At 42.9% G+C, this 11,395-nt stretch overlaps 1 protein-coding gene across 5 annotated transcripts in view; it reads left to right on the forward strand.

The window, feature by feature from the left end:
- CRB1 (crumbs cell polarity complex component 1) overlaps window positions 1–11,395 on the forward strand; it is a 161,476-nt gene that overhangs the window by 36,901 nt on the left and 113,180 nt on the right. The gene's annotated exons all lie outside the window — the stretch shown is intronic.

Below are 11,395 nucleotides of genomic sequence, written 5' to 3' on the forward strand. Positions count from 1 at the left end.
GAATAACTGACTTTTTTTTTTTTGGTGGTGCTGGTTACTATGGTAATAATCTTGATTCAAGATTTAAACCTGCCTGTGGTTTCTATAACAACATGATAGGATGCTTTGGAAACACAACTGAAGTAAACACATTCAAGAGACCCTTAACCTTAACTCTTTTATGACCAAATGGTTAGCATCTTCCTAGGGCTCACTGGCATGTGCTTGCTTGTTTGACAGAAGCATGTTTAGACCTTCTGAAGTACGGCACTTATTTCCAAAATGAAACTAAGTAAACATTGGGTATTAATTCTAAATTGTGCACAGGCTCTGGACCAAGAAAGTCAGGTCATAGAGAATGGCTGAAGCATGAGGAAGAAGGGATGGCATTTCTTTGGCTCTCATCAGGTGCCTGAGTGCTGATCTGGTCTCCAGAAGAAACGTAGAGTGGCAATGTAATTAAACTATTCATTGTATTAAATGATGGAGCACAGCTGGGAAAGGAGGAATGGGACACAGATAGAAATAGGAGAGAGAGATGGAGAGAACAGTAGTTGTGAGAGCTATATGACTTAGGAGAACTTGAGCGGTACTGAGGGAAGGTAGAGGTTGGACCCCAGACAATGCTAGTGGATGAAGTTGCGTTGGTGGTGCCTTGTATCTCTTGAGGTATTCCCATCCATCAGTACACGTTCCTATGGCTTTATTGGTGTTGTACCTACCCCCTTGGCATGCTTTCCTTCCCCCATGTGTTGATCCAATCATAACATCCGTTCCTTCAAAGTCATGCTAAAGATGTCCGAGACAACTCAATCCCTGTCTCTTTGTTCTCCGTATTATGCTTCTGTGGTCTCATATTCACCAGTGCTTCTTTAAGTGCCACCAGTGCCACCCCAAGGTTTAATGCATATGCACAGCCAGAGCCTTCTAGGGCTGTCTTTTCCAGGGAGTCACAGCATAGTTATGAACCACATGTTTTCACTGGCACATTGCAGATAAACTGAGATATGTCTAGGTATACCAGAGCTAAGCACTCTCCAGTGCAGTGCTAAGCACTTTGAGCAATGCAGATACATCCACTTAAATGCTAATTCTCTCAAAACCTTACTAGGACCAGAGAACTTGATATTTCAGTGACAGGAACTCATACATTTGTGTTATAATCTCAGTGACAGATTTGTTTAAACAAGAAATGAACAACAAATGTTGAAGGATGGTTCTGACTCCAAACCCCAGGGACAGGACTAAGCAGCTACTCAGGAGTTTGTTGTACCAGCACTTCTCTGCTAGCCTTATCTGGTTGTGAAGGAAACCTTCTGAATGTGAACCAATGCCATCTACTTTTGCTAAATCACCTGACAGACTGAGAGGCCAATGGTGCTGTGTTTATCTCAATGCACTGTCACCTCTAAAAGCTAATGAGGACTTTCCACATGTCAACATAGTTAACTATTCTGCTGCTGATCATTTTAGCAAAAAATCCCAACCCATATGGGCAGGGACTGTGGGTTGTACTTGAGTGGAGCAGCACGCAATTTCTCCTACTCAAATATAATCCCTGCTCAACACCACTTGATTAATAATTAAGGAATTAAATAGTTATGACTAAAGGCACTTAAAATTGAAAGTCTCAGCTATCAACTAATAGTCCAGCATGTGTGCTGCAGCAGGACAAAGAACAGTAGTACATGTTAACACTTCAGTGGCAGGTATAAGGCTAAACATTCAAGCCTTTGACAATGTGTTAGGCAACACTAGGGGATGGTGCTCCCCTCAGATGAACCATGTATAGTGATGCACAGCTGGATCTGCTCAATATGAAACAAAAGGTCTGGGCAAGGACAGAATACCAGTCTTCGCTTTGGTCTCCCTTGCCTATGTTAGTGTGTGTGGTTGTTACTTAAATGTGTGTGAGAGAGAGTCACAATAATTTAAACTTCCTGATTTTAATTTAGCAGACAAGTGAAGAACTAGCTATATGTTCAATAAAGGGGAATGTGCAGCCAATTAAGTCCCCTGCCAGGCACCATGCGCTTGTCAGTGCTGATGACTTTAAAATGTATCCAGGATCTAGTTGTCTTCCGCAGGGGAGTTCTTCTCCTAGGAAATATACCAACTGCTTTGAGAAGGTCAGAAAATGTCTGTAGATTACATGAGAGGACCCTACAGCTGTTGGTGCTGAAAGCACCAGTGAAGATCAGGCCCTTCTTTCTCCAAGAAAAAAAAAAAGCAGGCCCTACTGAGGAATCGGTTTGCTAACAACAAGCATCTGAAAGCCATGATGAACTAGTTAGCACAGTCCAGACCTGACAATAGTTCACCTGAATGCGATGAACTAGGCCCTTAGTGACTGAAATTTAGTAAAAACTCCTGCCTCGAGTTACAGTATTTAGCTACCTTATGGAAATGTGTCCAGAAAGAACATTTATTTGGGATTGTGTATATATATCAGAAACAACCCAGCAGAATTCTGCGGGCCAAAGGATGTGTTTTTCTTCTCTGACTACTACCTACACTTGTAGAGCTTTTTAGAGGAAAAAGAAAAGGAAAGAAAAAAAAACTCTTACCTAATCATCTTATCAGTAAATGATTTACATTTATTAAGTGTTGAGATCCTCAATAGAAGGTGCTATAGAAGTGCAAAGTATTATGAAGTGCTGCTATGGTCCAAGCACAAAGACAAGTCTCCTGACCTGGGTTCCAGGCCCAACTCTGCAGCTGACTCAGCCTGCCACTTTGGACAAGTCATTTATTTTCAGCGCCTTTCTGTAAAATAGGGATAACGATACATACCACCTTTCATAAGCACTATGAAATATGGGGATGAAAAGCATTGTATAAACATGTTTTAGTATATTTTAAATGCTAATAGCCCAATCTCAACAGCCTGTCTCCAGCAAACAGTCATTTTAGCAAAACAATGCTAGACACTAGGCAGAACCAGGAGCATAACCAGCCATGGTACTGAGACAGAGAGGTGGAAAACAGTGTGCACTCAGAGCAGCAACTTTTGCCCTGATACCCTAGATTGTCCATATCTATGCCTAAAATTTGCCAAAGTACAAAAACCTAAGGGTCAGGGGGAAACAACTTTGGGAAACTGATTAGTGCATCTATATGCTGGCAAGTCTCTACTCACCTATCATATGGTGACAGGGACCAAAGATAATATTTTTTGCCAGTATATTAAAAAAAATCACCCTGGACAAGGTGGGGCTGTGGAAAGGGCTGAACCCCAGCTTTGCAAAGATTCTGAGACTAACTGGAATCAAAGATGAGATTATACCATATCCACCTTCTTCTCTACAGGCAAAAGTCATTCCCATCTGACTTATTCTGGGAGCTACTAGATAGGAACAGGCCAGGTCACTCTGCAAAGCTGACTAACAGCTGTGTGTCTATTGGGAGTGCAGGTTGCACTGTGCAGTGCACAGCTGGACAAGTGAGTCAGTGCTGGGATTGGAGCCCAGTTGATCAGGGGACAATAGGATCCTGGATTCAGAGTCCTTACCAATATATGCAAAAAGAAAAGGAGTACTTGTGGCACCTTAGAGACTAACCAATTTATTTGAGCATAAGCTTTCGTGAGCTACAGATCACTTCATTGGATGCATACTGTGGAAAGTGTAGAAGATCTTTTTATACACATGAAGCATGAAAAAATACCTCCTCCCACCCCACTCTCCTGCTGGTAATAGCTTATCTAAAGTGATCACTCTCCTTACAATGTGTATGATAATCAAGGTGGGCCATTTCCAGCACAAATCCAGGGTTTAACAAGAACGTTTGCGGGTGGGGGGGTAGGAAAAAACAAGGGGAAATAGGTTATCTTGCATAATGACTTAGCCACTACCAGTCTCTATTCAAGCCTAAGTTAATTGTATCCAATTTGCAAATGAATTCCAATTCAACAGTTTCTCGCTGGAGTCTGGATTTGAAGGTTTTTTGTTGTAATATAGCAACTTTCATGTCTGTAATCGCATGACCAGAGAGATTGAAGTGTTCTCCGACTGGTTTATGAATGTTACAATTCTTGACATCTGATTTGTGTCCATTTATTCTTTTACGTAGAGACTGTCCAGATTGACCAATGTACATGGCAGAGGGGCATTGCTGGCACATGATGGCATATATCACATTGGTGGATGTGCAGGTGAACGAGCCTCTGATAGTGTGGCTGATGTTATTAGGCCCTGTGATGGTGTCCCCTGAATAGATATGTGGGCACAGTTGGCAACGGACTTTGTTGCAAGGATAGGTTCCTGGTTTAGTGGTTCTGTTGTGTGGTATGTGGTTGCTGGTGAGTATTTGCTTCAGGTTGGGGGGCTGTCTGTAAGCAAGGACTGACCTGTCTCCCAAGATCTGTGAGAGGGATGAGTCATCCTTCAGGATAGGTTGTAGGTCCTTGATGATGCGTTGGAGGGGTTTTAGTTGGGGGCTGAAGGTGACGGCTAGTGGCGTTCTATTATTTTCTTTGTTAGGCCTGTCCTGTAGTAGGTGACTTCTGGGAACTCTTCTGGCTCTGTCAATCTGTTTCTTCAGTTCCGCAGGTGGGTATTGTAGTTGTAAGAATGCTTGATAGAGATCTTGTAGGTGTTTGTCTCTGTCTGAGGGGTTGGAGCAAATGCGGTTGTATCGCAGAGCTTGGCTGTAGATGATGGATCGTGTGGTGTGGTCAGGGTGAAAGCTGGAGGCATGTAGGTAGGAATAGCGGTCAGTAGGTTTCCAGTATAGGGTGGTGTTTATGTGACCATCGTTTATTAGCACTGTAGTGTCCAGGAAGTGGATCTCTTGTGTGGACTGGACCAGGCTGAGGTTGGTGGTGGCATGGTAATTGTTGAAATCATGGTGGAATTCCTCAAGGGCTTCTTTTCCATGGGTCCAGATGATGAAGATGTCATCAATATAGCACAAGTAGAGTAGGGGTGTTAGAACAACGCTTCCTCAGCTCTCGTCCCCTAAGTCAGCCATAAAAATGTTGGCATACTGTGCGGCCATGCGGGTACCCATAGCAGTGCCGCTGATCTGAAGGTATACATTGTCCCCAATGTAAAATAGTTATGGGTAAGGACAAAGTCACAAAGCTCAGCCACCAGGTTAGCCGTGACATTATTGGGGATAGTGTTCTTGACGGCTTGTAGACCACCTTTGTGTGGAATGTTAGTGTAGAGGGCTTCTACATCCATAGTGGCCAGGATGGTGTTATCAGGAAGATCACCAATGGATTGTAGTTTCCTCAGGAAGTCAGTGGTGTCTCGAAGGTAGCTGGGAGTACTGGTAGCGTAGGGCCTGAGGAGGGAGTCTACATAGCCAGACAATCCTGCTGTCAGGGTGCCAATGCCTGAGATGATGGGGCGCCCAGGGTTTCCAGGTTTATGGATCTTGGGTAGTAGATAGAATATCCCAGGTCAGGGTTCCAGGGGTGTGTCTGTGCGGATTTGATCTTGTGCTTTTTCAGGGAGTTTCTTGAGCAAATGCTGTAGTTTCTTTTGGTAACTCTCAGTGGGATCAGAGGGTAATGGCTTGTAGAAACTCGTGTTGGAGAGCTGCTGAGCAGCCTCTTGTTCATATTCCAACCTATTCATGATGACAACAGCACCTCCTTTGTCAGCCTTTTTGATTATGATGTCAGAGTTGTTTCTGAGGCTGTGGATGGCATTGTGTTCCGCACGGCTGAGGTTATGGGGCAGGTGATGCTGCTTTTCCACAATTTGTGTGTGGGGAGGTGGGAGGAGAAAACCTGGATTTGTGCTGGAAATGGCCCAACTTGATTATCATACACATTGTAAGGAGAGTGATCACTTTAGATAAGCTATTACCAGCAGTAGAGTGGGGTGGGAGGAGGTATTTTTTCATGCTTTATGTGTATAAAAAGATCTTCTACACTTTCCACAGTATGCATCCGATGAAGTGAACTGTAGCTCATGAAAGCTTATGCTCAAATAAATTGGTTAGTCTCTAAGGTGCCACAAGTACTCCTTTTCTTTTTGAGAATACAGACTAACACGGCTGTTACTCTGATACCAATATATGAGTATAAAAGGGGATGCTGGGTGAAGGTTAAGGAGGAAACCAGCATGTGGTCTATAAACAAGGTGGATGTATAATTCAACTTACTGGGGGGCAGAGGTTGTTCCCCATTGAGCCTGAAATCATTCATTTGAGGGAGATAAGAGCTGTTAAATAAGACCTGAATAGGATCAGAACTGAGGGAATCATTTATTCTTGTGTCTGTTAATTTTTTATGTTTAAAAACCCCCAAACCCATGAAGCACCTAGCTCTGAATAGGACAGATATTAGAAGAAACTGATCCCTAAAGCAAAAGTATTAAGAGTGACCTAGGAGCACAAATCCCATTGAAAGTCCATGGAACTGTGCCAAGTCACTTCTGAAAATCCCACCCTAGAATCTTCCTCTCTTTGTTATTGTTCTGTTGATTTAACCTTAAAGGGTCAAATTTGGCCCTCAGGTGCACATGGCTGTGCATTCACAGCCTCATAAATAACATTGTCTTGTAACATCACGAGGGTGGATTCTGGCCACTAAAGCAGAAATCTGTAAGAAGAGAGAGCATCATACATTTTTCAGTGTTGATTGGTAATATGCTCTCAATTACACAAGTGCAACCCTGTTAACTTCAGTGGACTTAAACCATCTTATCTGAATGAAGATATGGCCCCTTTATTTCTAAAAAGTCTCTTAAATGTGACTAGTTTCTTCTAACTCCATCTCATTAATGTTACAGACTATTTACACCATTTCTAGTAGTATGGGTGATAACCAGTAGGTGGCGAGCTTTACTGCAAAGAATTTAGTATAGAAACTCAGAGAATCCAATATATTCCATCTTCTATGAAGTGTACTGCCAAGCATTTCACATCAAAATGCCTTAACCATGGGGTAAAAGGTTTGGCGCTAATTTCTCTAGTAATTAGATTAATGTGGTGATGTTTTAAAGAGACTCAGATAATTACTTCATGTGTCAATCAGTCTAAATCTAAAGTGATCAGTGCTTTGTTTGAATTGTTCTAATGTTAAAACATTAATTTTAAGAATCTCTGTCAGAGCAGGTCACTGCTCAAGTGATCTTAATTGGTTGAGAATGCAAAAGGTTCATTCTCTGCAGAGTTTAGTTTGGAACATGTGAAGACACATAAGGTGATCTCTATATAAAGCTGCCAAAATCTAGCTCCCAAGAACATTCAAATGTTTCGTCACTTGCCCTACTCTCCTTTCCTACTATGTTAAACTGAGACATTGTTCTTCTGATAGCTACCATGTAGCACTCAACCTGAGCCATCCTGTACACCCGTGTGCCCTTTCTCCTGGGCATGGGCTACTCACACCATAGGTCACATCCTGCACAGGTAAGTGGGGAGTAAGTAGACCCTTGACCCTATTCTCCCCTACCCAGTATGCACTCACCAGCACACCTGAGCTGGGCAGAGGGGGAGAAGTAACCTGCAACAGGAAGAGGGCTGTGGCATGGAAAATGGTGGGCGTGGGGGGAACCAGGACCATATTGTGACTCAGAGGGTGGGTTTTCAAAAGCACCTAACTCACTTAGGAGCCTTGAGAATTAATGGAATTTGTGCACCTAAGTTGCTTACGGGCTTTCAAAATTCCCACCCTTTGAGTCACAGCCTGGTCCCTGCTGTGCTACTGGGGAAGCATGGCTACATGATGCCCCTTATTCAGAGCAATTGCACGGTGCCAATCTAGCTTGTAGAGAGAGAACATTGCTGTGTGTCAAATTGAAACTGGAAAGGAAAAATAAAGTGTGATTATACAGTCTGGACAAATACACTAGGGGCCAGATCATGGACCACACACTGTGGCAAAGAACCACAAGGAGGGGCATGCAGATCTGTTCTTCCCCAAGGAGAGCTACAGGAAGAAAGATGGTAGCAGTGCAGATGCTACAGCTTGGTAAGAATCCAGATACCTGCCTTCTTAACAGGAGAGGCTACCATCAAGAGACCATAGTGCATAGTTTCTTCCAGGAGCTCCAATCTGCCTATGCTGTTAATGCAAATTCTTGATCCTGGTCGGCAAAGCCATCCGAAGGGCAGGACCCATCCTAAGCAACGACAGCATCTCCATCCAGGACTGCTTTTATGCTCCTTGGGACTATACAAATAAAACCCAAAGCCAAGCACATGAGAGAGAGAAAGTGCCCAGTTCTTTTTGGCCCTAAGGGCCCTTTATGTTGCTCTGACATAAACCAGACAGAAGCGTGCCCCTGAGAATCTCCCCAGCTGAGCTGTTGACCTACCCCTCTTGTAGCCTGTATAGTCATAGCTAGATACAATTGCTAATTACTTAAACAGCCTAATTTCTTCAGATATATCCTAATCATACAATTTCAATTAATGTAACTATATAAACAGTTTGAAGAATGCATTATTGTGTTATTAAGATCATATGGTCCTAAGAAGTGCCTACATAGATGCTAGTTTTCTTAAAGAACCCAGCTTCATTAATTCTAACAAACTAATTAACAGATTTATTTGTAAATCTCAGATAATGAATTCTATACTCAAGTAAGTTTGGGAGGATCTGCTTCCCTCCTTGCCCCTCCATGTTCATAACTGGGAGGCTGAAATCATTCTATAAGTGCAAAAGTCAACCTTAACTATGGTGTCACAACCAGGGCCTCCATAAAAAATTCCTTCCCATCCCAGATTCTATTCACAGACTGATTAAAACTCCCTAGTTTTTTATTAGTAAAATTTAGTTCAAACTCCTATAGATAATTCAGGGCTGGGGCGGGGGGAGGGAAGCTCCTACTCTTTTTTCCATAATCCTCGTAAATGGGGAAGTAAAAGATTTGGTTTTCATGATATTCTGGGAGACAGTGGGAGGGGAGGAATAGGTGGCTAGAAAAAAAAACAGTTTAAGAAGCAAAACCAACTCTTTTCAGGTCTTATTTATACATCATAATAAAGAAACAAAAAGGCATAAAACACATTTTTTCATTTGCAGGATACCTTAAAGGCCACTACTGGTTTGGGTCAAATCATGGAATCATTGTTAATATGGTATATAATATTCACACACAGGCTTCTTGTTTCATCAGGCAATAATTAGGCCTTTGAGTCAAAAAATATATCCATCCCTGCGTATGTGGGACCCATCCTCCAAATTAGTATATTTTATTTTCACATATACCCAGAGCTCCTCTGCACATCTCATAAAGAGGAAGCCACATGATGAGGCACAGCTCACCTCTCTGATGTCCAGATGTGTCACTCTGCCACAGTTCCTACTATAGGCATGCTTTCCTGGTAAGATGATCTGAGGCTTTGTCCCTCTGGCCCCAGAAAAAGTCCTCTCCTTGCAGGACAAAACCAGGGAGTCCAAACTAAATAAGTCCTCCTGTATCCTCCCTCAAACAACAAAAAAACCAAACCAAAATACTGTATAAGCCCTTTTGTCCTCTGTGACTGGCCTCATTGGTCTTTTTTTCTCCCCAGATTTGTTCTCCTACGCCTTCCATCTCAGTGAAGAGGTTCCCCAAGTCTCTTGTATTACAGGCTGACCACTGTTCCATTGCCTTCCTAGGCTAAAAAGTTTATCATCTACAGAGCTCTGTAGATAGTCGACCTCCTGTCAGTGGCAGATTTCTCTCTCTCTCTCTCTGGACTGATTGTGTCATTATATCAGCTCACACTTTCCAGGTGCGACAGCTGAGGTGTCAGAGAACCTCAGCTCTCCTTTTCCCTCAGTTCCAGTCTAGGGACCCTGAGAGTGAAGTGGCCATCTCATTCACTAACACCCCACCCTGCCTCACTTCCCCCAAGCCACTTCCTACACTGCCAATCCCTTCCTTGGGCCTTCATAGCCAGTTCCCTCACAGGCTCTGTTCTTGGCTCCCTTTCTACAAGGAACTCCCCTGGCTCTTGGTGCGTGTCCCCAGTCTGCCATTATTCTACCCCAGGAATCTCTCAGCAGTGAACTAACTATCACTGATCTGTCTCCACAGCCCAGTTATTGATGAGCCTCCCAGCTCATTGCTTCTCCTACCAATACCATCTGCCCCACCCCGAGAGCAGGCTGCCTTTTACATATCCTAGCTGGCCTGCCTCTCAGTCACCTGCTCTCTGGACTGCCAGTCCCAAGACCCAGGAATAAATTAGAGACAGATGATAGCTGAGCCTGAATTCCCTTTAAAGGGACAGCTCACCCACATACAAGGAACAGCATATTATTAAATAGAACATTCCACCATTCGTTATCAAGCAGCTACAATACAACAAATGTATACTGCCTACTTCTAAAACAGGGCTCCAGAACAGAAACTGAAAGGGGGGAAAAAAACATAATATGATGCAGTCAGACCAGGACTGCAACACAGATAGTTTAATATAATATGCATTCTCCAACACACATGCACCTCTTTTGTCTCTTGACTGAAGGGTCCATTCAGCTTTATTTAGTAGCTTCTCAGCCATGGTGTGACAGCATCTTTTTTTCGACGTATGAATACGGATTTTCCCCCTCCAGTAGTATACTTTTTGTTTATTTAAACAGCTTTACTCCTTTTATTCTGACTCCAGAATGCTGCACAGTTCCAGGAGCACTATATTGTCATCACTGAAGAAATTCCGTGCTACTCAAATGTTCACTAGACATGACAGTATTTGTTCATAGCATGATGGCAATTGGTTACAAAAAAAGTTGCATTGGATAAAATTGTAATCCTAATATTCTAGTAACAGTTTAAATATTATACATGTGTTAAGCTTTTAACATTATTTCTACATCTTCTGTTTTATTTCATGGGCTGTGTCAATAACTAAACCACCCCTCCTCCTCATTTCCACTCATTGGTCGTGACTGGATGTGACATTTGATCCATTATTGTCTAAAGTCTATGTTAGGATTGCCTACTGGCTTAGTAGGAGGCAGAGAATTGCTTCCTCAGGCCCCAAGTCAGCAGTCCATCCCTGTTCAACAAAGCACCTAGGGACAGGCTTACGTGCTTTGCTGGTTAGGGATGAACTTAAACATGTGCTTAAATGTTTTGCTGATCTGGGGCCAGGGGTAACAGACATCCTGCAGCAACAGGATCATCTCTGTTGACATCTCTCCAATGATCCTCTCAGACCTTACAAACTAAGCTGTGGGTGAGTCAGGTCAGACCTGAATGAGAGAACTCTAAGGTGCTCTAGGAAATGGTGCTGATGATTCCCTAGGTGGTATGCTTTCCTCTGGATTGGTCTTGAAGTAATGCCCTGTGATGATAGGGTCAATGAGCTGTTTCATTTTGGAAGAGAGAGGTCTTCTAAGTCCTGACTATTAATGAGCAAGAAAGATCACATAGCATTCTGTAAGAAGACAGTATTAACCCAGGTAATTCAGCTAAATTTCTGTTTACGTAAATTCCTTGTGCTGTTTCAGTTGGATAAATTA

Source organism: Lepidochelys kempii, chromosome 8 (genome assembly GCF_965140285.1).
Source record: "Lepidochelys kempii isolate rLepKem1 chromosome 8, rLepKem1.hap1, whole genome shotgun sequence".
NCBI classification, from domain to species: Eukaryota; Metazoa; Chordata; order Testudines; family Cheloniidae; genus Lepidochelys; species Lepidochelys kempii.